Consider the following 27,145-nt stretch of genomic DNA (forward strand, 5'->3'; position numbering starts at 1 on the left):
AGTTGGCCAATGGCTGAAGCCAAGGGAAATGAGATATCAACAGAGTCTTCTCCTTTGATCTCTGGTGTCCCCCAACCCTATGGAGTGGGCAGAGGAAGAAAAATTTGGAAAAAGCCAAAGGAATAATTCAAGGGGAAGGGAAAAACTTGGAAAAACGGTATTCCCAAAACCCATAATTAAAGTAGTTTCTAGAAAGAACTGGCGGTCAGCAGTGCCAAGCAAAAGCAATTCTGAAATGTGCCCGTGTGCTTGGCAGTCTTTGCATGTGGAGACCCCCTGTGAGTGCAGCACCAGATGCATGGTGGGAATAAGAAAATCACTCATATTGAGGAGTGAATGAGATGTCAGTAAGTAGAGATGAGGAGTGTAGACTATTCTTTCATGAATGTTCACTGTGAATCCATGGGGACCATGGTGTCCATAAATCAAAGAGGTTGCAGTTTTCTAGGACAGGCTTGAGCCTGAGCCGCAGGAGGTGACATTTGCAAAGGCAGAGGGCTCAGGGGAATCTGTCAGGAGTCCCAGGGAAGAAGAAAGCTCATGTTCGGTCGCTCTCATTTATTGCAGCTTTGTCACGTTATGTCATCAACACTTCTGTCCTCAGAGTTGGTCACACTAATGCAATTCAACTTTTCAGGTTCAACTTTAATTCAGAATTCTCCTATTTGCCTGTGTACCCTGTCTCCATCTGTAAATCTTTCGGGATAGATTTCCGGTTCTTAGCTGGGCATCTCCACTTAGATGTCCCAGGGAAACGCAAGACATCATGGCTCACTATTTACCTATATCATCTCTTTGAATCCCTGTTCTCTGCTTACAGAAAATGGGGATAATATGGAACCCTGGAGGGTTTTTGTTTTTTTTTTTTTAATGAGGGTTAAATAACAATAATTATATTTTAAAAATTCGTTACCTTATAGCATCCAGCAAATAATAGGGTCCCTTCTATACCTCTGACCATCAGTGTCCTTATCTACCAATGAGGATACGAATGCTCATCTTGTAGTGTTGTTATAAGGATTAAAACAGATCACATATGTTTATTAAAAAAAAAAAAAGAAAAAAAATAGGATAAAAAGTCGTGTTTGGAAAAGTAGATTTTTTTTCAAATTTGCATTTAAATGAAAATATTTGCTGGTATTTTTAAAACTTTAAATGTAATTTTATATATATCTGACCTATCAGATGATATAAAATTATTGGAGAAAATATGACATATTTTTTTGATCTTGGTTGAAGGTATTAATAAAGAGCAACTGTTTGTATTAAAAAAAAAACAGATTACATATGAGAAGTATCTATCACAAAGACTAGCAAAATGATAGCGATTAGTGATACCTCTTCATTTATTCAGTATTATATAATGAAACCATTTTATTTACCTAAAGGCAAGAAAGTTCCACCTTTGTCTTCTAGAAAGATGGCCTTCTAAGTACCATGCATCAGGCCTGGCCTGAGTGACATGGGACTGGGCAATCCTATAACACCTCTCTGTTCTTTCTGTCTTCTCAGCAATCCATTCTAGCTCTTGGAACCCTGGTTTTGGTCATGTTCCCTGCTGTTCTGAGCTTTTTTTCATCTCCATTCTTACAGCCTGGGAACAGTAATTCACATTCCAAAGGGCAGTTCATCTCTCTCTTCACAGTTTTCCCCTGTTTCCTTCTTAACGCAAAGAACTTAATAAGCATGGAACTTGTCTAATTCTCCTTAGAACACTAGACAAGGGTTTAAGGCTGGGATCATTCTCTCTGGATGAGAAAGAGAGAGGAAGAGGGGGAGAGAATGTGTTCATGTTTGCTGACCCGGCTGAGCAGCACAGCGTGCTAGCTTTTTGGTTCCGACGGGCCGCTGTCAGGTCAGGATTTAGTGATCCCAGCCCAGAACAACAGTGATCCTTGGTCTGTGGTTTCTGAACCCCCCCCTATGGACTGACTTGAAAATCCTTTTCAAACTTCAAAATGACTGCCCAGAATCGTGCGCTTTCCCATAATTAGGAGGGGAATTTATCAGTTCAGGAGTTCTGAGTTTTCTGTATGATGATGTTGGTAAGAAGATGGTGAATTTTTAAGTATTAGGGTTTTATTTCCTTGGTAGATGAAATCATTCAAAGCATTATCACACAGGGGGACAAAAGGAGATAATACCCGGGTTTGAGGACCCATTGATGGGGGGGTGGAGGCTGGAGGGGGTCACATCACACACCGGGCAGCCGCAGGGTCTTGCGTATGGTAGATAATCAATAAATGTTAATTAATTAAATAGATGGGCTGTTTCTCTTGGTTCCCTATCTATCTCTAAGGGACTCAGTTTCTTTCTAAGTGCCCAGACTTCAGTACACTCTTTAGGTAACTGCTCTGGGTAACACCAGAAATGGCATATCCTGATATGCACAGGGGTCACATATGAGACACCATGCAGGATAGGAGTTAACTGGGGGCTTTGATAACATGTTCACAATTTCTGGGAATTAGGGTGTAGATATCTGAGGGGTGGGGGTGAGGAGGGGAGGGAGTATTTTTCTACCTGGTATACCTGGGTAGCTAATATTTAGGCAGTCCAGACAAGTGCTGGGCTGTGAGCTCATGGAAAGCAAAGACTCAACTCCATTTATATTCACTTTTCTTCCCTGCATATGGTTGTTGTTTGGTCAGTGTTGATTTTTGAACTAGTGCAAATACAGGATGTCCTAGTAACAATGATCTCAGCCATCCAGTCCAAGGCACTCATTCTACAGATGAGAAGATGGAGGCCCGGAGAGAGGAGAGTTTGTAACCGTTTGTAACCGGGCTCTCCAGCTATCCCCCACTGTACAGTACCTTTGTTTTCTAAGACCACTGGAACTATAGCAACATTCCTATGCAGTGAGGAAACAGTTGGTCATATTTAGAAAAGGATTGTTTGAAAGTGGCTTGTCCTTGAAGGATCAAAGGAGGACATGGGGCAATAGTGAGGTGCCCTGAATGAATTTGGAAAGAAGAGAAGCTCCCAGAAAGCTGAACTTTAAATAAACACACAGTGCATTAGAGTAGAGCAGGGGTTGGCAAGCGTTTTCTGAGAAGGGGCCAGATAGTAAATATTTTAGACTTTGCAAGCCAGATGGTCTCTGTTGCAACTACTCAACGCTGCCATTGCAGTACAAAAGCAGCCTTCGACAAAACACAAATGAATGGGCATGGCTGGGTCCCAATGATCGTTCACTTATGAACACTGAAATTTGAATTTCATTTAATTTTAACATGTCATGAAATATTGTTCTTCTTTTGGTTTCTTGGACCATTTTAAAAAAGCAAAAACCATTCTTACATCACAGACCGTACAGAACAAACAAACAAAGCGATAATCTGCTGACTCCTAGAATAGAGGGGTGTTTATCAGAAAGAAGTAAAATGTATCTCAGTCCATAAGACCTGGTAGTGATCTAGTTGAAGAGATCCCTGCCATCGAAAAGTGAATGTGCCAGGCTGAAGGGAATCTGGGTAGCCAAAGAAACCATGGAAGAAAAGACAAAGAAGACTCATGAGGCATTTGGGGACAGTGCTCATTCCTAAGTGACTCGGGAAAACGGGGATCATGGCCAGTGGAGATCACATATTGGGACTCAGTTTCCTAAAGGTCATCTTATAATGGGAAAGGATATGTTCAGCTCTGTTAGTTGAAGGTCCCTTCTTTGATTAAAAAAAATATATATATACATGCATATGGGGCACCTGGGTGGTGCAGTCGGTTGATTTTGGCTCAGGTCATGATCTTAGGGTTGTGAGATCGAGCCCTGCATCAGGCTCCCTGCTCATCAGGGAGTCTGCTTGAGATGGTCTCTCTCCCTCTCTTCAGCCCCTCCTCCCCCTCATGCACTCTCTCTCTCAAATAAATAAATAAATATATTTTAAAAACATATATATATGTGTATACATATTGTATGCATACATGCATGTGTATGTGCATGTACATCTGTGTGTGTGTGTGTATCACTACGTGGTTGATCATTAACCACCTTCGAACTCTGTGACCTTGGTTAAATTTCTTTACTTTTCTGAGCTTTTCTTCATCTGTAAAATGGGGGAGACAATGGTAACCCATTTTATTTTGAGAAGTAAATGAGATAATGCATGTGAAACACCTAGCCTAGAGGAAATGCTATATATAGAAAGTACTATATAACTCTCACCGGATTTGATATTTATATTATATAAAAATATACAGACCTATATGCACATAGATGATACATGTATCTTATTATATGTCTGTCCACATAGACTGGGGAAATATACCACACTAAAACTTCTTCTATATATGCTGTTTTGAAATTTGCATTTTCCCCCTAGCATGTCATGGCCAGCAGGTAACCGTATGGAACAGGGGTTATGAAGAGTTCGGCTCCTGCCATTTGACTGCTTGGGCTTGAATCCTGGTTCCATTATTGTAAGAACCTGGTTAAGTTACTTGGGTTCTCTAGGTCGTAGCACCATCTCTCATGCAATGATTTTAAGAAGAGTGCCTCCCATGCACAGAGGGGCTAGGATGATTAAATAAGAAAATACATGCAAAATCCACCTGATTCCAAAGAACTATTAGTATAAAGCTCTGCATATAGTAAATAACCAAATGTTATTCAAAACAAATGAAAGTCTAGTATATAAGAAAGTATTATCAGGATTTGGAATATTTATTCAGCTTTCTCATAAAATTCTTAGCGTGGCAGCAAGAGAGGACATATGGGGAAAACCTGAGGGGAAGAGCTATTAAAATTTCTTCCTGAAGCAAAGACAATAGAGCATCTACAAAAAGAGACTGTTGCTTAACAGTCAGGATGAAGCTTTGCATTTTGTGTGCGTGTGTGCAGTATCATAAATAAAGCAGTTTTCAGAAGTAGCACCTCTTCAATGACATTACTAAGCATAAGCCTGAATCATCTCCAGATATCTGTGATAATTAGGCAGTAGGTATATATTTTAGAAGTCGACTCAAGACCTATTTTAGCCATAAATGATTCACTTTTAAAAAGATCTCTCTGATAGATAGAACTCTCTTCAAGACAAGGTCTTTAGCTTTCTATGTGATATATGGAATCACCCTCAAAGTATGAGATTTGGTGGGTTGACTTATTGAAGCTTTCATTTGTGCTGGAATTTAATTTGTAATTTAAGCTGTAGGAGTTAATTTCAGAAAATGTGAATTGAAACAAGAAGGAAATGTATCAATGTCACTGAAAGGGTTTGTCAAAAAGTGAAAATTTCAATCACTGATCATTCTTGATGTGTGTGTCTGCAACATCAGGGAGTTATTATGACCAGATTTGGGGTGAAATCATTTAACTAGGTAATGCTGCAGAGATGCTAAATGAGATGACAGCTCCCTTAAATTAGTTGCTCAATTAATGTAACAACTGGTTATACCCGTTACTGAGGGTTTGCCAGGTCCCAGCAGCCTCCAGTTGCTGTCTTCTGTAATTTAAGTTCGTGCAAGCCAAGGAGGGTAGCAAAGCCATCATTTTATAAACAAGGACTTTGAAACACAAAGTCTCATTCAGAGATCACACAGACTGGAATGGACTGGATGCTTTCCGCTCCTGACTTCATGAATAATCTTCCTTCGTTCTTATTTTCGGGAAAGATTTTCCCTTCTTTTTTCCCCTTTTCTTCCTACCCTTTTCCTTCTCTCCCTCTCCTCTCTTCCTCCTCCTCTCTCCCTGTCTTTCTTCCTTCTTCTCTCAGCAAGTGAACCATGCTATTATGGGTACAATGCAAGGACTTAGTCTTTTAATATTTGCTGATGTGCGCCTTCTTCTGTTGGAGGTATGTGTTCTTTCTCAGGGAAGATACCAACCCCATAATAAAGCTGATGAGTAAATTAATCTCTATGAAAAGTATTTTTGGATTACTTACTCATTTTCTTCAAAGAGAAATGATGAGAGAGAATTACATGTAAACTTCTTTGAGTGCTGTATTTCTGATGTCAAAGATGGTTTTCAAATTGTAATGCTCATTAGCACCTGCCATATATGATAGTTATTTATTGAACAAGAATGAATTCCTTAATGTCAAAACCAGCGTCAACCCCTTTTATCAGTTCTAACATTAAGTTGAAATGAAAGAGACTTTCAAAATATGTTGGCTTTATTGATAATTCACTGGGTTCCAATGCCAATGAATACACTATTTTTCACTTTCTCTGTGGGCATGCAGCCTTCTGTGCCTTGCTAAGATGGAAGAGAGCACTGATACCATGAGAGGAAAAAAAAAAAAAAAAAACTCCTCTTCCATGAGAAGGAAGGATGAACATTTGGCGGTGGGGATTGTTGAAGAGGAAAAGGCTTATTCACATGAAATACGACAAAATTCCATACACGTTGAAGCAGTACAAAGCACTGTCTTGAAGTTGGGAAGCTGAGATTCTATCAACCCTATTGCTGTCTAGTTAGAGGACTATATAGACTGGCGTTCAGTGTGATGGTGTTAGACGTACGTCCTACCAACACCTTGATTTCCAATTTCCAGTCTCCGGGATTGTGAGAGAATAAATATTTGTTGTCTTAAGCCACTCAGCTTGGGATACTTTGTTATGGCAGCCCCAGGAAACTAGGATAGTTTGAAGCATTTTACAAGAGAAAGCTCAGATACAGTAATGCTGAAAATCATTCAGACTCAGATATTGTGAAGAAATGAGACACTGCTGTTGGCTAAGAGGAAGAAGCACAAATATGTTATTTCTTTAAGTTAGAATTCTGAACTCTCCTAGAACAATGGGCCCCCTTTCTTAAGCCGATCGCGAAAGAGTCATCCTATAGGTACAGGTACAACATAATTCTTTCTTTTTTATCATTTTCTGTACCACTTAAAGTTTTTGCCACCAGGAGAAAAAAAAAGACTTAACAAAAAGAGGTGAACAGATTTAAAAGAGATGTTCCTTGTTGCTGTGCAGGATTGCAAGAAAGAGGGATGACACAGTTTGTAGCCCAGACGGTTTTTAAATGAAAAAACATAAATCACGAAGCATCTGCCATTGTTTTCAAACTTAAGATGAAATCTGCAGCGAAATTTCAAGACATGCAAACAGCTCGGTTAAAATAAAATCTCTTCTTTGACTAAGGTCAGAGGCTATTAGCCAGCCCTTTGGGTTTCCTTTCTCCTCTAGGGAAGCTTTCAACTTCCAGCGCTCCTCAGCGTGTGAAAACCAGAGGACCAAAGTTCCAATGTGATTTCTCATCAACTGTTTGTGGTTTGGCACTGGGAGCCCTTGCAGTTGGGCCTGTGGTCCGTGGAGTCCTCCATAGTCTGGATTCCTCCTGCTCCGGCCCATTCCCTCGTCCCACTTCTGCCAGTGTCACTCGCCGGTTTGGGCATGCGTGTTGGATGGGACAGAGGCCAGCCGAAAGGTCCTGTGGTCCTCCCCTATACCTTCTTACTTGACAAAGAAAAGAAGCAGACTGTATCCTGGGCCTTGGCAGTCTGAGTTTCCAGTCAAGGGAAAGTTATCCTTACCATTTCAGTTCCTCAGATCTATTTGATAAGAGAAATTAATGCTTCTTTACTAAGTCTTATAGCTGAATAAATGATGGGCAGACCAGACTTTCTCTTAAAGGCATAACCTTTCTTTTTCTTCTTAAGCCTAGCGAATTCAGTCCACGCAGGGCAGGAGCACCAGCCCTGTCACCAGTAGGACTCCCACACATTAAAAGTGAATCGGGGGGCGCCTGGGTGGCTCAGCCGGTTAAGCATCTGCCTTGGACTCGGGTCTTGATACCAGGGTCCTGGGATCAAATCCCGCATCGGGCTCCCAGCTCAGCAGAGATGCTGCTTCCCCTTCTCCCTCTGCCTGCTGCTCTCCCTCTTTGTGTTCTTCTCTCTTTCTCTCTCTCTAAAAAATAAATAAATAAAATCTTAAAAAAAAAAAAAAGAGAGTGGATCAAGATAATCTTTCTTCTCCTAGCCTGTATCCAGTCTCAGACTTTCTAGCAGGAAGTTCCAGCAGTCTAATTAACAACTGCTTGGTATTATGCCAGTTGGTAACAGTTATCTATTCTCGCTTTAAATTTTATCAATATTTAAAGCTACTTGTCTCACTTTTCAATGTGCTTATTCTAGTGATTTTTTTTCCTTCTGTGCATGGTACATAAGGCCCTTCATGAGCAAGCACCCAGTGACTGTGGGTTTTTTTTTTTTCTCTGTTTTTGCTCACAACTTGCATTTTGGATTTTCCCTTTCAGGACTTTTAGGACTGTGTACAGAAAAACCAGATTTGGTAGGACCTGACTTAAACACCAGCATGCTAAATTTTGCTCAGTTCTTTGAACCAATGATTATCGAGGCACTATTACACAGACAGCGTTCCTGACTCCACAAGCTTTATATTTTAAACTAAGGAAAGGTATTTTAGGGAACCATCTCTCCTGCTCTCAGGAAGGCCGTTTGGGCTTCAGAATGCTTTGACAAACATTTTTGGAAAGAGCGGCAGTCTCGGACACAGACCCTGTGTGTAGATCTCTTCCAAGCAGCCGAGCTCGTTGGCCGTGTCTGTGATCAAGACCAACTGCTCCGAAGCTTTGAAGAAAGGCATGAGCCTGCGTATGCTGTGTACAGTGAAGGAATGCCGCTGAAATCCAACTTAATCCATTAACTCATAAAGCAGATCCAGTGTTTGTTTAGTGCTTGGCAATACATTTTCTCCAATTTCAAAATTCATTGGAAATCCCACCCACATCTGAACATATTTTTTCCTTCTAAAATTCTTCAAAGGAATCTCTGCATAAGAGGAACACCAGACAGCTTGTGTAATAAGCTGAAATTCCTATTGACATCTGACAACTCAGGACACTGGAAAGAACATGGTTTTTGATGTCAGAAAGGCCTTCCAGTCCCTTCTATGGGAGCCTTGGCAAGTGAGTTGACATCTCTGGGTCCTGTTTCTTCATCTCTTGAGTGAGGATAATGGTATCTACCTACCAAGACCATTATAAGGATTAAAGGGATAATGCCTATTAAAGTCTTGGCACATACTAGGCACTTCATAAAAATTGGCTATTGTTACCATTCTTATGATCAGTCGTAATTCTGTTAAGGGATCTAAGCTAAGCTTACACTTATCACTCATTTATTCTGTCAATGAGTGTTTATTGCTTGGCATCTGCTGTCCACAGGACCTGTGTTGAATGCTCTAGGGTGTGGGTAGGAGTGAGATAAACACATGAATTTTGCCTTCAGTGGTCTTATATTCTAGTTGGAAAAGGATAGTATATAAATAGAAGAGGAAGTGCCAAAGAGAGGCAGACTAAGTAATACAAGGCTTAGATGGAGAGAAGAGTCCAGTTTTATTAGGAATGGAAGTGGAAGATGAAATACAGAAAGGTTTCCTAGAGAAACCACAACTCTGTTTTTCCTCTCTGCTAGGTAACTGGGTCCTTGCAGGTCAATTAGCTCAGACCAAAACTAGCCCCTCCCTTACTCTGAAATCTCTGACGTTCTTTGCCACGATTTCCAGTGGCTGTTAGTGGCCGCTACTTCTAGTGGTCCCTCATTTTGGCTCAGCATACATGAAAGAGACATTATAGATCAACTCCTTCATTCCCCTGAAGGAGCCCATGAATAAAAAATAAGTCTATTTTAAAAGGCAACTCTTTGCTTTTCTTCAAGGTACGAAGCAACTGTATACCTATCTCTTACGAGCCCTTAGACATCTTTATTTTGGTTTCACCTTGTAATCCCTGGGGGGGGGGGGCAATGAAGTTCCAGGTTTTCCACACAATTAATTATTTGATCTTTGTTCAGTTTCATGACAATTATTTTGCTCTCCTTAAACAGCTTTTATGTCATCATTTGTTTTTTAAAGAGTACACTGAAGTTGTTTTTATAATACTTGGCTAAATTTGAGATTATTGGAGGTATGGCTTTACAGAATTCAAGATTTGTCCTTCCATGTTATAGGCAATGAATACAATGTAACTAGAATTATTCCCCTATTTTTGCTTAGAAACTCCCTGCCAAATGTAGAACCCAGCTCAAAGAATGACTTTCTTGATGGATATAGCATATCCATATGGCATATAGGAGCCGCCTAGGTAGCTCAGTCAGTTAAAGCCTCTGACTCTTGATTTCAGTTTAGGTCATGATTTCAGGGTCCTGGGATCCAGCCCTTCCTGAACTCCTGCTCAGCAGGAAGACTACTTGTCTCTCTCTCCCTCTGCCTCTCCTTCTACTTATGAGCACACCAGGCTCTCTCACTCCTTCTTTCAAATAAATAAATAAATCTTGAAAAAATAATAAAAGGCCTTTAGTAGGGATTCCTGGGTGGCTCAGTTGGTTAAGCATCCAACTCATGACTTTAACTCAGGTCTTGATTTTGGGATTGTGAGTTCAAGTCCCCCACTGGGCTCCACACTGTCATGGAGCCTACTTTAAAAAAAGACATTGAATAACTTTTATCCATTGTTCCTTGTTAAAAGTCTAAGAGGAACAGAATTAAGATGCTGTTTCCTTCATATGATAAACATGAATATACATTCTTATTCACACACACGAACATAAATTCAAACACAATGCCATTTCCTTTAAATGAGACACAAGCCAAACACGTCTGTTATCACCACTGGTACGTTATGCTGTTTTAGAAAAATAAGCCATGCAAGTAGTTAAGAAAATAAAGCAAGAGAAATTCAGAAAAAAGTCAGATTTCTTATTTCGTAAGAACCCAAGAAACCAACTAGATATAAAAATAAGAACCAATAATGTGGCTGATTAAAAAACGAACTTAGCAAAACTCATTTGTAACAAGAAGAAGCAGATAAGAAATACAATGGTGAACATTCTGGTACAAAATACAGCTTAAGACATAAAGATATTCAGGAATAAATAGAAAAACTAAAGATTCAGAGCTTACATGAAAAACTATAAAAATCCATCCAATATCATAAAAAGGGGAGAATAAATGAGAAGTTACCCTTGGTTCTTGTGTGAATACTCTAGTAATGCCATTTTTCAATGAGCAAACTTATATATTTAACAGAGTCTTAATAAAAACAATTTTTTATTAAATTATTTTTAAGGTTCATCTAAAATAAACATTAGCATAATACAAATTTTCTGAAAAGAAATAGCACTGGTGGGGAGGGGGTGGAGCACTGAGCTGCTAGGGATTCAAATACAGTAATGGGAGATGGCCAGTAAGCATTTGAATAAATGCCGTACTGCACTCATAATCAGAGAAATGCAAGTTAAAATAAGAATGGGAGTTTCACCTTTGTTGGCTTTTTTTTGGACAAATGTTAAAAATTATAGAGCTTCCTAGTGTTTGTAACTCTAGGGATCACGCATTCATATACTGTGAAGGTAAGTGAGTATAATTTTCTCAAGCGGAATTTGAGGATGCACTTCAGGTTTTTATTTTATTTTATTTTATTTTATTTTATTTTATTTATTTGACACAGAGAGAGATCACAAGTAGACAGAGAGGCAGGCTGGGTCGGGGTGGGGGGGAAGCAGGCTCCCCGCTGAGCAGAGAGCCAGATGCGGGGCTTGATCCCAGAACCCTGAGATCATGACCTGAGCAGAAGGCAGAGGCTTAACCCACTGAGCCACCCAGGTGCATGCTCTCAGGGTTTTGCCCCCAATTATGCAGGTGTGAATGATGTGTGATCCATCAGTTGTTTTGTCTGGCAATTCTTCCAATGTACATGATTCAAAGAGTGACTCAAGATATATGAACAAGGATTTCCACTGCAACTTTTTTTTTTTATAAACAAAAAGAATATAAATAAATATAAAGGAGAAAAGGACTAAAATTTCATTTATCAAGAATTGACTTGATCGCACATGATTGTCTACTTAATGGAAGAGCAAGAGTCTTGAATAGTTAAGTGAAAAAAGCAAGGTACGGAAATATATATCATTAAAAAGAACACACATACACGCACACACGTACACATAAAACAATATAGATAGTGAGTGAGTGAGAGAGAGGGTAAGCGAGCATTTGGTAGGCTATACACCAAAATGTTCATAATTTTAATCTCCAAGTAGAATGGTTATGAATAGCATTCGTTTCTTTTTTTGGTCCTGCTTTTACTGTCTGGATATTTAAAAATCAGCAGTCAAGTTTTGGGGGTCTTTGACTCTTGCAGTAACTGCTGTCACCCAGCCTGAGAAGGTATCTCTGCTACCGCAGGACAACAGCTATCTTCCTCCCGGCTCTCATTGATAGACGGCCACTAACTCTGGCCTTCTCTGCTGACGTGAGGCCACAAGGGCTTGCACTCCCACTGCAAGGACTGGAATCCTCTTTGAGAATGCTGACTTCTGAGTTACACCTGGAATTCCCAAAGTTGCCCTTGGCAATGGGCACGCATTCCCTGGAGTCTTCTAGGCGATTCCTTTCCTTTGTGAGCACCCAGCAAGATCACACTTTTCAGGCTCCCTCACAGTCAGATTTGGCCATAGAGGCTGATCTCAAATCAGAGGGTGTGAATGGAAGGGAGGGGTGTCACTTTCAGACCTGATTCATTGAACATCTCATGGGTGATCATCTCTCTGCTCTTCCCTTCCTCTGGCTAGATGCTAATGCCCGAGAGGATGGTGAAAACTCTGCCAAAGGTGAAGGAGCCTAGATCTTCAAATGACTTGTGACCAAGGTCATTCTTCCAGACCAGACTGCCAACCTTGGACTATTTCTGAGTAAGTATGTGCGCATGCGGGCACACGCCCACGCAGACACCCAAAACATAATCAAAAGTAAGCAAACAACAAGAACACATCTATGCTTGAGCCATTATACTTTTTGGAGTCTGTTTGTTATTGCAGATAATGGACCCTCACTGATCCCCAAACCCCATCATTTTCTATGTGGGGCTAGGCCAGTGCTTTCTCCAGCTCTACTTTCCATTTTATACTCTGGTCAGCCCAGCTGACATTCACGTATCAGAGTCCGTCATGGGAAGAGCTCCTTCAGCTGGTGTCCCAGCCTCGCGACATAGGGCTTGGACATGTGTTCAAGGGGCCCAGCAGGAACATTCTGAGATACCTTCACCCCTTGTTCTTGTGCAATTCCTTTAGATACATATATTCTGAACCTTCTCTCTCTTGGCTAATCCATTCATGACATCTGACTCCTAGAGAAAACTCCTCGTGCCCTTTTGTCCTTACCGATTGGCTGTACTGGGATAGCTTGAAGCTGAACTAGGATTCCTGTCACACCTGCAGGAAACTGTCCCATTTCATAAGATATTTGTAAGTTTGTCAAATCCAAAAGAGGTGAATCCCGAGCCTCATGCCTCATGGCATCAACAAGGAACTGCAGTGTAGCATCAGAGAGACCTGGGTTCGAGTGTTGATCTAGCTCATGAGCTCTGTGGACCTCTCTGATTCTCGATTTCCTCAGCAGCAAAATAGAAAAGAAAGTAATTTCTAAATGATCAGTGCATTCTAAAATATAATGAGGTGATCTTTGTAAATCACTTGGTACTGATGTCCTGAAAACTAGCAGATAAAGATGGAGAATAAGGACAGGATAGAAAAAGTTGGGAAAAGAATTTGCTGGGTTGAACTTCTACGGGACTGAAAGAGAGGGATCAAAGGAGAGAAATTTGAATACTCAAAGGGTAAACACTGACCCTGACCAAATTAAATTGCAGTCAATGGCATTTTATTATTACCTGTGACTCACAGTTATTAAACACAGCTTTAAACTTAGCAAGGGTGTTCGTATCAACTTGGTCTGCCGTATCAGATGCTCCTTCTCTCTCCTCCTCCAAATTTCCATTGTTCGCCTTTGCCATATTTTATGTGACTATAGATACTTTCAGCGGGTTATTATGCTCCATTGAGATATTAGCACCTTCTAGAGTACTTTATGATTTCATCTCCTGAGTATGTATTCCCATGGAAACAGCATATAGTATAACACAACTGAGAAGGGGCCCCGTATGCCTTTCCTGTGTATATCTTCGAGAACGACATTAACTAGGGGAATGAGGCTGGGAGTATGGGGTTTATTGTGGATTTTCACAGCGATTCCCTTTGCATCTCCTGAAGAGTTCTGTTTTTAATAAACTTTACTAGAAATGTAATATTACCAAAAAGTATAATCAAGTACATTGTATATGTATGAATCATAATAAGTGAGGATTAGATAATGTTTTTGCTTACATAAATAGGCTGTTTCACAGTTGATATTTATTTTTTAGTGGAAAAATTTGTTTGGGTGAAGCAAAGCACTCTGGGTGAGAGGCTTTAAGAATGGGATTGACTTATATTCAAGTAAAAGTTATGAATACACATGAAGTTGACCACAGCATTCCGTCTATCAGCCTACAGTTAACTTTAGCCTGCTCTGCGCTCAAGCATGGGCTCTGGGGATAGCAGTGTATCTTCATGTCTTGTATCTCCAAGCTGTCCTTAAATTTAGGGACTTGGGTACTTCCTGTTGCTTCGTCTTAGTTTTCTCTTTTGTAAAGCACAGCTGCGGAAAAGTGGTGAGCCTAGCACTTCAGACACACAAAGACAGATAATTTTGAATGCCCCCCCCCCAAGCAATGAAATGATCTTCAGTAATAACCATGAAACGCATGAATAATAATAGTGACAAGAAAAGAAATATAGTAAAATTTTTCTATGAACATATATGTGTTTATATATGATATATAAAATCATGACAATAAAATACATTATGAAAAAGGGGAAAACATTAAAGGATTAATATTTTTACATTAATTTACATTAATTTTTTTTAAAGAAAAAAACTGGGGCTCTTGGGTGGCTCAGTTGGTTTAGCATCTTCCTTCAGCTCAGGTGGTAATCCCAGGGTCCTGGGATGGAGCCCCCCATTAGGCTTCCTGCTCGATGGGGAGTCTGCTTCTCCCTTTCCCTCTGCTGCTCTTCCCACTCATACTTTCTCTCTTTCTCACCCTCTTTCTCTCTGTCAAATAAATAAAGTCTTTAAAAAAAAAAAAAAAGGGAAAATGCTATCATCTACATTTACATAACAATATAGTTTCTGTTTTTGTACCTTGTGCAGATATGTCAATGACTTTGTCAAATTTGGTTTTCGTTGTCTATTTATGTTCAATAGATGATATAGCCAGACTTACCAACCTATGTCCTCTTATTGTTGATCAAGAATTCTTTGTTTTTATTAATTTTAATTTCAAGTTGTCTTTCATAAGAACCAGTAGATATACAAATAGTTAAGAAAATACTGTACATAGAGTAAGCTTGGCAGATGCATAAAAACCCTATTTCACAATACATTCCAGAAATTGTTACGCAGATTATGTGTTTTTGGAATCAATACTACCAGTTTTAAAATCTCTATGAAACTAAAAATGAAAATCCCACTGAAATAACTTCACCAGAAAGTTTATCAAACACGTCTTATGTTTTATAAAATCTGCAAAAATCAGAGCTAATGGCTCCATGATAATTAATATTGACATTAGTCAATCAATTGCAGCAGAACAAGTATCCGGTTCCTTGAGGAAATGATTGAGGCAGTCAGACATCCTTTTGTCCTTTTGATTTCTCCTAGCACTGTAAAACCAACATCTTTTATTGTTTCCTCTGCATTCTTCTTTGAACTTTGACTCTTTTTCTTGTGAAAAATATAAATTTCCTTACCTCTTGCTTTGTAGTTAACGACCTTTTCCTCAGTTGCTTTGTGCTGAGCTTCAAGGACAAATTTTAAAGCTTGGTGTTTTATGGTACATTGATTCTAGCTGTTGGTAAGTAGTGTTTTGAATGTCTAATTAACCTCATCTAAAAATTCACACCCAGAAAATTTCACACTCAGAACAATATTGCATTTATGAGCTAAAATTTGCACTTACTAGCCAATAACATAACATCTTGTATTTTCACTCGGTTTGAAGTTTTAAATGCAAAATAATTCTCCAGCTGGTCACCCAAAATGCCAGATTTGTGATAACTTCCGTTTTATTCCTTTGACTATTTTAATCACTATGTTGTTGATATTCATTCGGAATCACCCATTTAAACACAAGGATAGGTAATACCACAAGTGCCAAGGATGTGAATTGGAATGGTTCTAAATTTTGCTTTTAAGATTTTATTTATTTATTTATTTGAGAGAGAGACCGAGAGACAGAGAGAGACAGAGATAGCAACAGAGATCGTGAACAGGAAGGAGAGGGAGAAGCAGACTTCTCATGGAGCAGGGAGAAAAAAGTGGGACTTGATCCCAGGACCCTGGGATCCTGACCTGAGCTAAAGGCAGATGATTAACTGATGGAGCCACCCAGGTGCCCTGGAATGGTTCCAGAATGTCACAAACACAATCTTAGCCTGAATACCTATAGCCGGGTCTCTGCCTGTTGGGTGCTGCCAACATAGCTGGGAATTTTCGGAATGAACTTCTGTGTGGCATATGATTATTAAAGGAGAAGCAACAAAAAAAAGTGCTAATTTAAAGCTTACATATAGATCATTAAGACTTAATAGTCACAACAATTGTTTAGCGTTTAGACTAACAAAAGATTTTTCTCAAGGCCTGTTTTGTCACAGATGTTGTTTAGACTCTCTGGCCCATGGTGATAATAAGGAACCGACCCACTTTCCATCCATTTGTGGTATTGTTTCAAAACTCCTCACAGACAATGCACCCCTTACTGCCCGCACCTGGGGTGGACAGCTCATACCATCGGGTCCCCAGTGCCCCACTAGTCTGGGACATCCACTAGGATAAGGGGCAGCTTGTGTTAAGTTCTCAACAAATGCTCAATTTTTGAGTTAATCATGCCCATCCCAAACTTTACTCTGCAATTTGTTTGTCTACGTAGTTATATATGTGTTCATGCTTCACACATTTAATGAATAGCCACACAATGGCAGACCCTGACCGGACCTTGGGAATATAAGACAGAAAGTCTAGTAACAGTCTCTGCTTTTGAGGACTGTAGTAGTCCATTAATGAACAAATGAGCGTTCAAAGTTTTAGCCATCCCCGGAAATTTTTTTCTTTATGTAGCTTTAAAATAAGGGCAGTTACAAGTAACAATATTAAATGCTCAATCTTCAAGGCCATTTGCTTTTGGATTAGCATGCTCTGTAGAGGTGTGAGGACCCAGATGTGGTGGCCATCAAGGACTCTGGTTCCTTTGGTTCTTTGGCTCTACCGTCCTCAGTTTGTACGCAGTGGCTCCTCTTGTGGTCACAGCATGGGTGCTGCAGTACTGAGCATCGTGAAGTCCCCTGTGACTGCTCTGTATGTCTCATTGGCCAGAACTGGGTCGTCTCCTCAGCTCTGAGTAAATCACTGGTGAAAGGACCTGGGATTGTCGTGATTGCTTCACACGAGTTATGACCGATTGCCTGGACCTGTGCACTTGGCTACATGAATCAAATTGGAGTTTTGTTCACCAAGAAGAAGTAGGGTCTGACCACTGAATTAGGTAGTCAACAGTCTATATGTACCTGAGCCAGGTGAACTGTGGGGGCACACTTTATCCAATTTGCCTCAGTTACTTCTTCTTCTTCTTCTTTTTTAAATTTATTTGACAGAGATCACAAGTAGGCAGAGAGGCAGGCAGAAAGAAAGGAAGGAAAGCAGGCTCCCTGCTGAGCAGAGAGCCCGATGCAGGGCTCGATCCGAGGACCCTGGGATCATGAACTGAGCTGAAAGCAGAGGCTTTAACCCACCGAGCCACCCATGCACCCTGCCTTGGTTGCTTCTTTGAAAATAGTAGTTATACCTGACCCAACTTAGCCTGTACAGATGCTTAACTGCAAGACTCAAATTCTGCGTAAGAGCAGTTCTAAATTCTATCTGTTCTTGATGACTTGAGAGAAGATTCCCTTCAATCCCTAGTCTCCTTTAATTTGGAGGCATTTAGGATTAGATGAACTTCCAAGTTCCTTCTTGTTCAGACACTGCGTGAAATAGTTCACTGGTGCCTGGAATGTATCACTGATAGCAGCCTCTGCTTTCCTGTGACCTTGTCACTATTCAGACCAAATTCTCTTATGGCCCTGCTGCATGTCTCTATCAAGAGAGGCATCCAAGCCATTTGTCTCAGCCATTTAATGACTAATTGTGAACCTCCTGCTCCATGGGTATGCCAGTTAGAGAAGCAATATTGCTTGCCTCTGGATTATTTCAATCTAGCTACTGTCAAAATAGCATAAACATGTGACAAATCTTCCCAACTATGTGAAGAATCAGGGCACTGGATGCAATTTAGACAGCATAAGTCACTGCAGAAGTTCAAGTACTTCCCCTAAGGCACTCCAGTCATATATATGCAATCTAGTCACATAGAACCCTTTGAGGAATGGACAAGACAAAGATCCCCCATGGATCTCTGCCTGTTTTCTCAAGAATAAAGTTTGCTACAGATCACATTTAAAGGACATGTCAAGAAACATCCTCTTAGATGTCTAAGGATACTTCAAGGTGCTTGAAAGATGAGTTTCCCTCAGGAGATATGAATGATTCTTTGCATTAATTTGTTCTCCAAAAACAATATAGCAGGAAAAAAATAGAACCAAACATTCCTGGCTTAAATGCTTTCTTTCATGATTTATTATCTGTGTAATCATGGGCAAGGTATTAAATCTTCTCCAGTCCTCTCTTCTGCCATCTTTGAGACAGGTATGTTAAGGATGGTAGAGCAGATCCCCAAAATTAAGGGTGGACATCAAGAGACAAGGCAATGTAGTTGGGAGGACTAAGCCTGCCCCTAATTATGCAGTCTTAGTGACGTCCCTTTCCCTTTTGGGGTTTAAGATGCCCATATGTGCAGTGAGGGGTTGCACCCAGCTCAGGTAACCTGTAAGTCAATATAGCAGTTGTCATATGAATGATCATAAGAAGAGGCCACATCTCAAAGAAAAGATCCAGAAAGGGCCTGAGGCCAAGCTGTACTGAGCCGGCTTTAGAGACTCTTTAGGAGATATCAAGATCAATGACAACTCCAGGAGAACTCCTGGACAGTGTTAAGGGCTATCAAGAACATAGATCATCTCCTTCTGATTGTCATCTTCTGAAGTTTCCTTTACTCATCACAAAATAGGTCCTGGGTCAGCCAGGGCTCTCACTATAGTGTAACTATATGGAAGCAACTCAGGGAGTCATCTTGCTTATCTTCTCCATTCTATTAGCCACTTTTTGATGGTGAAAGTAGGAAGACCAGGGGATTTAGAATGATAGGGGATGGTTTCTAGCTACTGCTCCAAAATAGTGAGGTTGAGTTCTGCTTAGTTCCCTTCAACCTGCTTCAACATTCAGCCAGTAGAGTGAAGAAGGAAGTCCCCCAAGTGGCAGTCTCTTCTCTACTCACTCATGCCTTATTGTTGACTTCTTCCTTCACTACCTACTCAGCTGTCTTCTCCGATTTCCCAGAACCTACCAAAGAATCTAGCTTCAAGGGGGATTCAAACCAACAGGAACAGAATTTAGGGTCCCCATCAACCTTGGCATTTCCAAATCACTTTTCCTATGACACATCTGGACAAGTGTTTGCTTCTTTATTGACCTGGTGAGTTCTGTTCTGCCTACATCAAGTCTTTTTATACCTTCCTCATTAGTTTCTACCCTGTCTTCCCTACTTTTATGCATACCTTTATCACAGTTCATCCTAATGATCTGCTCACTATTCTCTACTTCAGTAGACTTTGAGCTCTTTGGTCCTAAGATCTGAGTCTGACTATCCTTGCAGCACAGTGTCTGGTACAGGACATGGAAGAGGGAGAAGGTACCAGGCTCAGTAACTGGTAAACAAATGTGTAGTCTGTGTGTCTGACCCTGTTTGTTGACTGATAGATAACCAGTCTCCTTGACAGCTGAAGAATTCTGCACCTCCCAGAGGCTTCAGTTTTGGAACACTGATCTAGTTTGTGAAGAAGCACTTTCTCCATTAAGTAGAAATCCCCATCTGGACCACATTCCGTTGCCTCAAATGTCGATAAATAATTCAGGAAGTGATAAGTTGGCTATTTGGACATGAGCTCAAAGTGAAGAATCTAAAAGCAAATAGAAGATGAGATAAGCTGCTACATCACACACACACACACACACACACACACACACACACCATATTCATCCACACTCAAACTACACTGAAGCACCAAAAGAAGTCTCTCCAGATGAGACAGGAGGCTGACTATTAGGCAAGGGAAGACCAAGCAAATTTTATGGGGTGGAGGAAAGTAGCATCCCTTTTCATCCTTAAGGTTGTAGAGAGTTCAGGCAATTCAGCTTTGAAGCTGCACAAGAGGCTGGACTTGAGATTAATGAATAAATTAACTAAATCCCCAAATAATACTCACTAAATACCCATTTTACATTTACTTCTGTAAACTTCAAAATGAGAAAGGGTTTCTGGTATTGGAAGAGACAGCTAGTTATAGTGTGTGCAACTGCTGTGGTGAGGAAAATTGCATGGCCTGATGAGTGGGACACCTACCACAGCCTGGGGAGAAGGGCAAGGAAGGGTGACGACATGGGCAGAATTTTGAGGAATGCATAAAAGATGGCCAGATGAAGCAGTGGAGTAAGGTAGGGAGTGTTCCATGGAGGAAGACAGTCTTGAACCAAGGCATGGGTAAAGTCTAGAAAATTGGGAGAATGGTAAATCATCCCACATGGCAGAGATAGAAAGGCAGAAAGAATATATGGTAGGTGAGGAGACCAACCATGGCAGAAGATAAGGAGGGAAGGTTGATTGAGAGCCAAGTCATTAAATACCCTCAGAGTCATGATGAGAAATTTTCAGTCCTTCCAGGAGGCACCAGGAAGCCTTGGGGAGATTCTCTGGGTCCATCATTTATCTGGAGGGTGGAGACAGAGACATAGTCGTCAATGCTTCTGCTCTTCCAGTGCAGCTCAGAGAAGGAAAGGGACAGATGGACCTTCAGCTTTCTAAGGCCAGGATTATAACTTCTTAAGAAATGTAATCAAAGTCATGTTAATAGGAAGACCATCCAAGGCTCATGTCAAATAGACAAGGTAGTTTACAGAAGGAATTCAATCCTCACAGTTACATATTGTGTTTAACATCAAGGAATTCAGAGAAGAAGAGCCACAGACTGAAATGAAAGCATCCCTCACACCCAACCACCATCTTCTATCCATCTGTTGACCCAGTGGGAACTGAATGGCCAAAGAATTACAGAGTTCGAAAGATATAAAAAGGAACCATAGGGGTTGGGGCAAATTCATCACATTCTAAGAATAGGGGGCTGGAAAGAAGCAGCAGCTAGAGAAGGTCATGAAGGAAGAATGGAAGTCAGAAAGAAAGTGAGAAATAGAGAATCTCTGTTGGCATTCTGCCAGGACCCACTCAGCAGGGACTTGTTCCTTTGTGGTATTGGTGGTGAATTTAAATAATTCGAAAGCACAGCCCTTAGCCTTGATTAGATTGCTTTAACAGATAACTGGTCAAACTTCTCTCAGGTATACTGTGTTCCATGTTAAGATGTGGCACACATCATTTAGAACGGTGAAGGGAACTCATTAGTTTCTGGTAGTCACACACCCAAGCCCCATATAGAGTGCAAACAGGTAAGGCCATTATTCGGAGCCTAGAATGAGAGCTAGAAGGCTCATTCTATTAATTTGCCCCTCTTTTGGTCATATTTAGATATTTCTTGTGGGTCAAAAGGGATGAGATTAGAGGTGGGAATCTGCCATAGGGATTCCTTTATCGGGAACATTCTATGTGCCGGGGCTGAACTAGATGCTTTATATACATGATCGCATTTAATTCCTACAGTAGCCCTGTGTTATCAATACGATTTATCTTTATCCTCACTGTAGAGATGAGGTAAAGAGACTTAAAAATGTTAAGAGTCGACATGATAACTTAGATATCCTAAAGATCCTTATGCTACAAAATCCATGAAACTTCCGGGTAGACGATTGACAAAGGAACAGAGGAGGAGGAGGGAGAATATTCCTTTAAATTGGCAAATTAGTGTTTCGAAACTGCAGGGCTTTTTCCATGGATGTGTAGGAAAATCAATTTAGTAGGTTGTGACTACCGTTTTCAAAATGAAGTAGATTGGAGTGGAATAGAATAGGAAAGAAAGTGTCTGAGTGGACTGTAGATGGTAAGGGGAAGTATCGTTGCATGAATTACAAGTTTTTGTGTGTCATGGTTTGCAGTGTGAATGTACGTCTTTATTTGAGTCCCTCCCAGAATTTGAAACCCACTGCTGAGGTGCACTGATGAACTTAATAGAAAATTAGGGAGATCTTTAGAAGCCAAACCAGAGCAGCATCCCCCACTCTATCTAGTGATGTAACATGGATCTGCTATGTAGAGAATTGGCTGAAAGTCTATGATCTTTTTAAATTAAACATTTAAATCTACTTATAATTCTCAGCATGGTTGCAAAATGTTGAAGAGCAGGCAGAAAGTGCCTATAAGCTAGACTTTGTGTAGGAGGTAAATGGTTATTAGTGGGTATTGGAACATTTCTTTTAATCCAAATATTCTTTGAAGAGTTCCTTTTATGATTAAAATGCACCCCGAATACACATACATTTAGGGCATTGGGATAAAATAACTGGTGGGTTATAGAGGAAGATTTCATTTCAAAGACAGTTTTATAAAAATGTATCATCAGAATGATTCTTGCAAGCTGGTGAATAGAAAGCTTCAAGCATCATTTTCTTCCTCTTGAGACAACTCCTGGAAAGCAGCATTTTCTCATCTCTAGTTCCACAGAAGGTACAGTTCTCATTTCTGTGATTCCATCAAAAATCTCGAAAGGACACACTGAGGGAATATGCTCAGTCATTGGCAGGCAGGCTTAGAATCGCAGAGAGGAAATCGATTACCATTTCAGGACTTCCATGCAGTTGCTGTCCAAACCACAGTGAGCAAGATAAACCATAAGTTAAACTGACCTCCTGCTGATAAGCCTGGGACACCATCAGAATCTATTTCCAAATATCACGGAGGGGACCATGTGGAATCCTCTGCCTTCTGGAGCATCAGATTGAATGGGGAGCCTGTTTTTTATTATGGCTGGGAATTAAAAAAAAAATGTTTAACTATTCCATGACTTTAATGGAACACAGATTTGGTTTGTCTTGGAAATGACTGTTTGGCATTATAATTACCATTTGCTTGCAGCGTCAGTGAAGGCACACGGTGGAGTTGGCTTCCAAACCACGGAGGCAAAGAAGAGAGAGGACAAGCACTAAGATACATGTGTGCGTACACACGTACAACATCCATATATACATCATCCATTGGTTCATTTGCAATTCATGACACTTTGGAACAGGGAAGATTTTTTTTTTTTTCAAAAGGCAACATCCGTTCCCTGACAAACTCATAAATCATTTTATTTTCCTGCTATAAAGCAAAAATCACTTTTAAAACCAGTGCGATCTTTTGAGTCTCTGCTCATTTGGCAAATGGGTCTCATGCTGCAATAAACCTGCTGTCAAGTTTGACAAGAAGTCTGCATTCCCTAACGTGGGTACTTTGCAGCGTTCCGTCAGAGGCACGCCATTTTGGATGGTGCCTTCTTTGAGCTGCTCTCACCAGAGCACTGCCCTGGGCATCCAGGCTCATCCCTGGGGACCCTGCCAGTGTAGCCTTCCACTGCCAGTGTAGACCCTTCCACCATTTTTGAGGGCTTTAAATTTTCACCCAAGGCTTAGTGGGACAGAAGAAATGAAGCAGATTAGAGCTAATTAGAGTCTACAAAGCACCGTGTTGTTAATTCTAGAGTTTCGATTGTTTCCTCTTAGAAACTAATCCTAGACTGAGTGTGTGCTGGAGGAGGCTTGGGGTTCGTTGGCTGTAAATTATTTGGCACCCAGTGTCCCACTGGGCAGACCTTTGTTTTTTGTTTTGTTTTGTTTTGTGCTTTTAAAGATTTTATTTATGTATTTGAAAGAGAGATCACAAGTAGGCAAAGGAGGCAGGCAGAGAGAGTGGGGGAAGCAGGCTCCCTGCTGAGCAGAGAGTCCGATGCGGGGCTGGATCCCAGGACCCTGAGATATGACCTAAGCTGAAGGCAGAGGCTTAACCCACTGGGCCACCCAGGCGCCCTGGGCAAACCTTTGTCCTAGCTGCTCTCTCTCCCTGAAGTGTGCATTCTCCTAATCTTTGCACGGCCAACTCCTTCTCATCCTCGAAGACTCCCTTCATTTAATTCTGATAATCATTCATTGAGTTCAGTGTTATTAATGCCTCTTAAAAGATAAAGAAACTGGGGCTCAAAGAGTCTAGGTAGTTTGTCTACCAGCTAGTAACTAGCAGAGACAGGATTCCAACCCCAGGGTTCTAGAGCCCGTATTCTTGAATCTCACATTATGCTGCTTAGTCCTTTGCTCTAAAAAGGATCTCAGACTAGTCTGGAGACGTTCATTCTTGCTAACTAGTTCCAGAATGGAGACACTCATGTGATCTTGTAGGAGCCTGGGGGTTCACTGAAGGTTTCCTTAAAAAAAAAAAAAAAAGCAAACTTGAGTTGGAACAGCTGAAAGAGTACTGAGAGTACTGAAGGGTAAAATATATTCTGTGTAAAGGAACGTCAGGCAAAATGGCCCATCATTGTGAAACAGCAAGAATCAAAGAGGAAGCTACTTTAAGGAAATGAGTATTGCTTGAGCGTTACTATGATTAAGAGAGGGGTAGAAGCTGAGGCTGAAGTATCTAGTAGGAATATGTATAAGGTCTAAGATGCCAAGTTACATCGCCTCCAACCTTGGAAGGATTGTAAAGCGATTGTAGGCAGCAAGGGGACATGGTCAGACTTGCTTTTAGGAATATCACTATAGCTATCATGTAGTTAATGGATTGGAGCAGGATGAGTGTAGGGCATGGAAGACCTTTTAGGACCATATGCAGTAGGGCAGGTAAAAGGTGCTGTGAGCCTGAAGCAGGCCAGTGAGTGTAGATAGGGAGAGGACAGGTCTGATTCATGAAGATTTAGAAGATAAGATCAGTGAGCTTTGGACTGGGGAGATGGGGAGGCTGAAAGGTGAGTTTAGGTATACTCCCGGGTTCCTGGCTCATGGTTTCTGGGCAGATGGACAGTACTGTTCTTAGAAAGAGGGAACCAAGTTTAGTGAAGAAAAGGCTAAGCTTCCTTGGTTCAGTACATGACGGGACATGTTGGCATGGGTGTCCAACTTGTCCTTGCACCGCAAGTGGAGAGTTGACAGATGTGGTTGGTGATTGGAAATACGTAGCATAGGAAAGATGGTGAAAGCCAGGCTTCAAAGAGAGTGTGTGAGAAGAGAAGAACAGAGTCCTTAGACCCATGGGGCACAACAGCAGTTCCGGGGCTGCTAGAGCAGGAGGAGGTTGCACGAGAAACTTGAACTCTGTAAAAGGCAGGGCCCAGGAGACTCAGTCACCTACCCACCTGTAGCTCCTGAGTCTTCTAGGAAGTGGGATCAACCTCCCTCTGGGGATGAAAAACACTAGTCAGAAAGACCTGAGAAAATGACCGTAAACCCACCATCTGTCTGAGGGTGCCGAGGCTTGGTGGTCCAACTAGAGAGGACATTAGCGTATTCTGAAAAGTGAAAGTTGTTCCTAAAGAGGTAGACATTTTGCATATGTTTTTCTTAGCAAAATCCAGAGAATTGGGACTTAATTTAAAGGACATGAACATTGTGAATGCAGTAACCGTTGTTTATTATTATTATTGTTATTAATTAATCGGCTCTGTTTCTATGGCAGGAAACGTCACAAAGTTCTGGCCCTTAATTGTGACAGTATGCCTAGTGGTAAGTAGAAAATAGAATAGGGAGAAAAAATGTATTTTTATTTTCACCATTAACCATTCAAAGGTTTGGTTTCTGTAGTTATTTTCTAATTAGACTTCATTTGTGGCTAGCCATTCCCATTCAAATTGAGACTTAACAAACTTTCACTCCGTGCCTGCTATGCGCTTGGAGCTATGCACTTTGGTATTTCCTTTAAATGTTTCCCTAAAACTTCACCCAAGGGCCAAGAGTGAGGGCAGAGTGGTTTTGTCCATTTTACAGATAACAAAACTGAGGGTCTCAGAGATGAAGTGATTTGAGTTTACTCCAGCAATCAGAGGCGGCCAAGGATTTGAGCATGTGTGAGCGTACACACACACACACACACACACACACACGTGTTAAATTCTAAGTCCAGGATGGGTTTTTTTTTTTCCACTTTTAATATAACTGCTGTTTCTAATTCTAAAATGTGGTTCACATCTTGCTGATTTTTCTAACTGAACAAATCTTTTCTCTTCTCTCCTTAACTCCTGAGCATCCCCATCCCATTGAACAAATGCATTGACAAACAGGGGGATCCGTCAAATTGTGACCTTTATAAAATAACCATTCCTAGATCATCCCTGCAACTTCTTTGGGTCTGCATATTTGGTGGTTTTGATTTGGTCTATGGGAAATCAACGATTAGTGTATAAAATGCAATGCCAACGATTATTCTCATCGACTTCCTTGAGGCTGGTGGGCTGTGGTGATTTATATAAGTTTATAGGGCTGTTTGGTGTCAGATGAGCTATATGACCTTCTACATCTTTAAACACATCCAGATTGTCTTTGAGGTTGAAAAACAAGGCGACCGGGCCCAAGCATGCTCCAGAAGAGCATCCTGTGTGACTGTGGAAAGGAATCGTGGCTAACATGGTCCGATGAGGACTTAGTTCCTGAGCAAGCGCTCACACTTAGCTCGACAAAATATACATCACGGCCATCACTGCGGTTCACTTTTCCATCTTCTTTCATTTCATTTTCATAGGAAACCGAGTAGATCCTGAATCTGTATATGGGAGGCAAACTCTTGTATTTTTCAACCAGATTTGCTAGGATATAATAAGAGAAGACAGTGGGGAGAGAGAGAACACAAAAGTGAAATTGTTGCATATATCCGGTACTAACGAAGTCGATAAAGCAGAATTTTTGATGAACACACTGATTTTTAGAAAGTCAGATGGTGACTGTCTAGGCAGGATGAAGAAGCCACCAGGTTCTTGCAGTTCTTCCATTAATTTGGCAAATGTTTGAGGCCCTACTCTAAGTGAGGCCCTTTGCTAGACACTGGGGGCGTGAGAAGAAACAGGATTGACATGGTTTCTCCTGTTACTCTCGAAGGTATCAAGTGGATCATTATGGGTGCCTGCTGCATGCCGTGTCTGTTTTCTGTGGAGACATCAGTAGTGGGTCCCCATGTCAGCAGCAG

The 27,145-nt window shown here is 40.9% G+C and overlaps 1 long non-coding RNA gene across 1 annotated transcript in view; it reads left to right on the top strand.

The window, feature by feature from the left end:
• Nucleotides 1–12,658, top strand: part of LOC131812995 (uncharacterized) — a 108,105-nt gene extending 95,447 nt beyond the window's left edge. The window contains exon 3 of the long non-coding RNA XR_009346572.1: nucleotides 12,540–12,658. This is a non-coding gene — a long non-coding RNA (uncharacterized LOC131812995). The remainder of the gene's footprint in view (nucleotides 1–12,539) is intronic.
• The last annotated feature ends 14,487 nt before the right edge of the window (nucleotides 12,659–27,145 follow it).

Source organism: Mustela lutreola, chromosome 12 (genome assembly GCF_030435805.1).
Source record: "Mustela lutreola isolate mMusLut2 chromosome 12, mMusLut2.pri, whole genome shotgun sequence".
NCBI lineage: Eukaryota > Metazoa > Chordata > Mammalia > Carnivora > Mustelidae > Mustela > Mustela lutreola.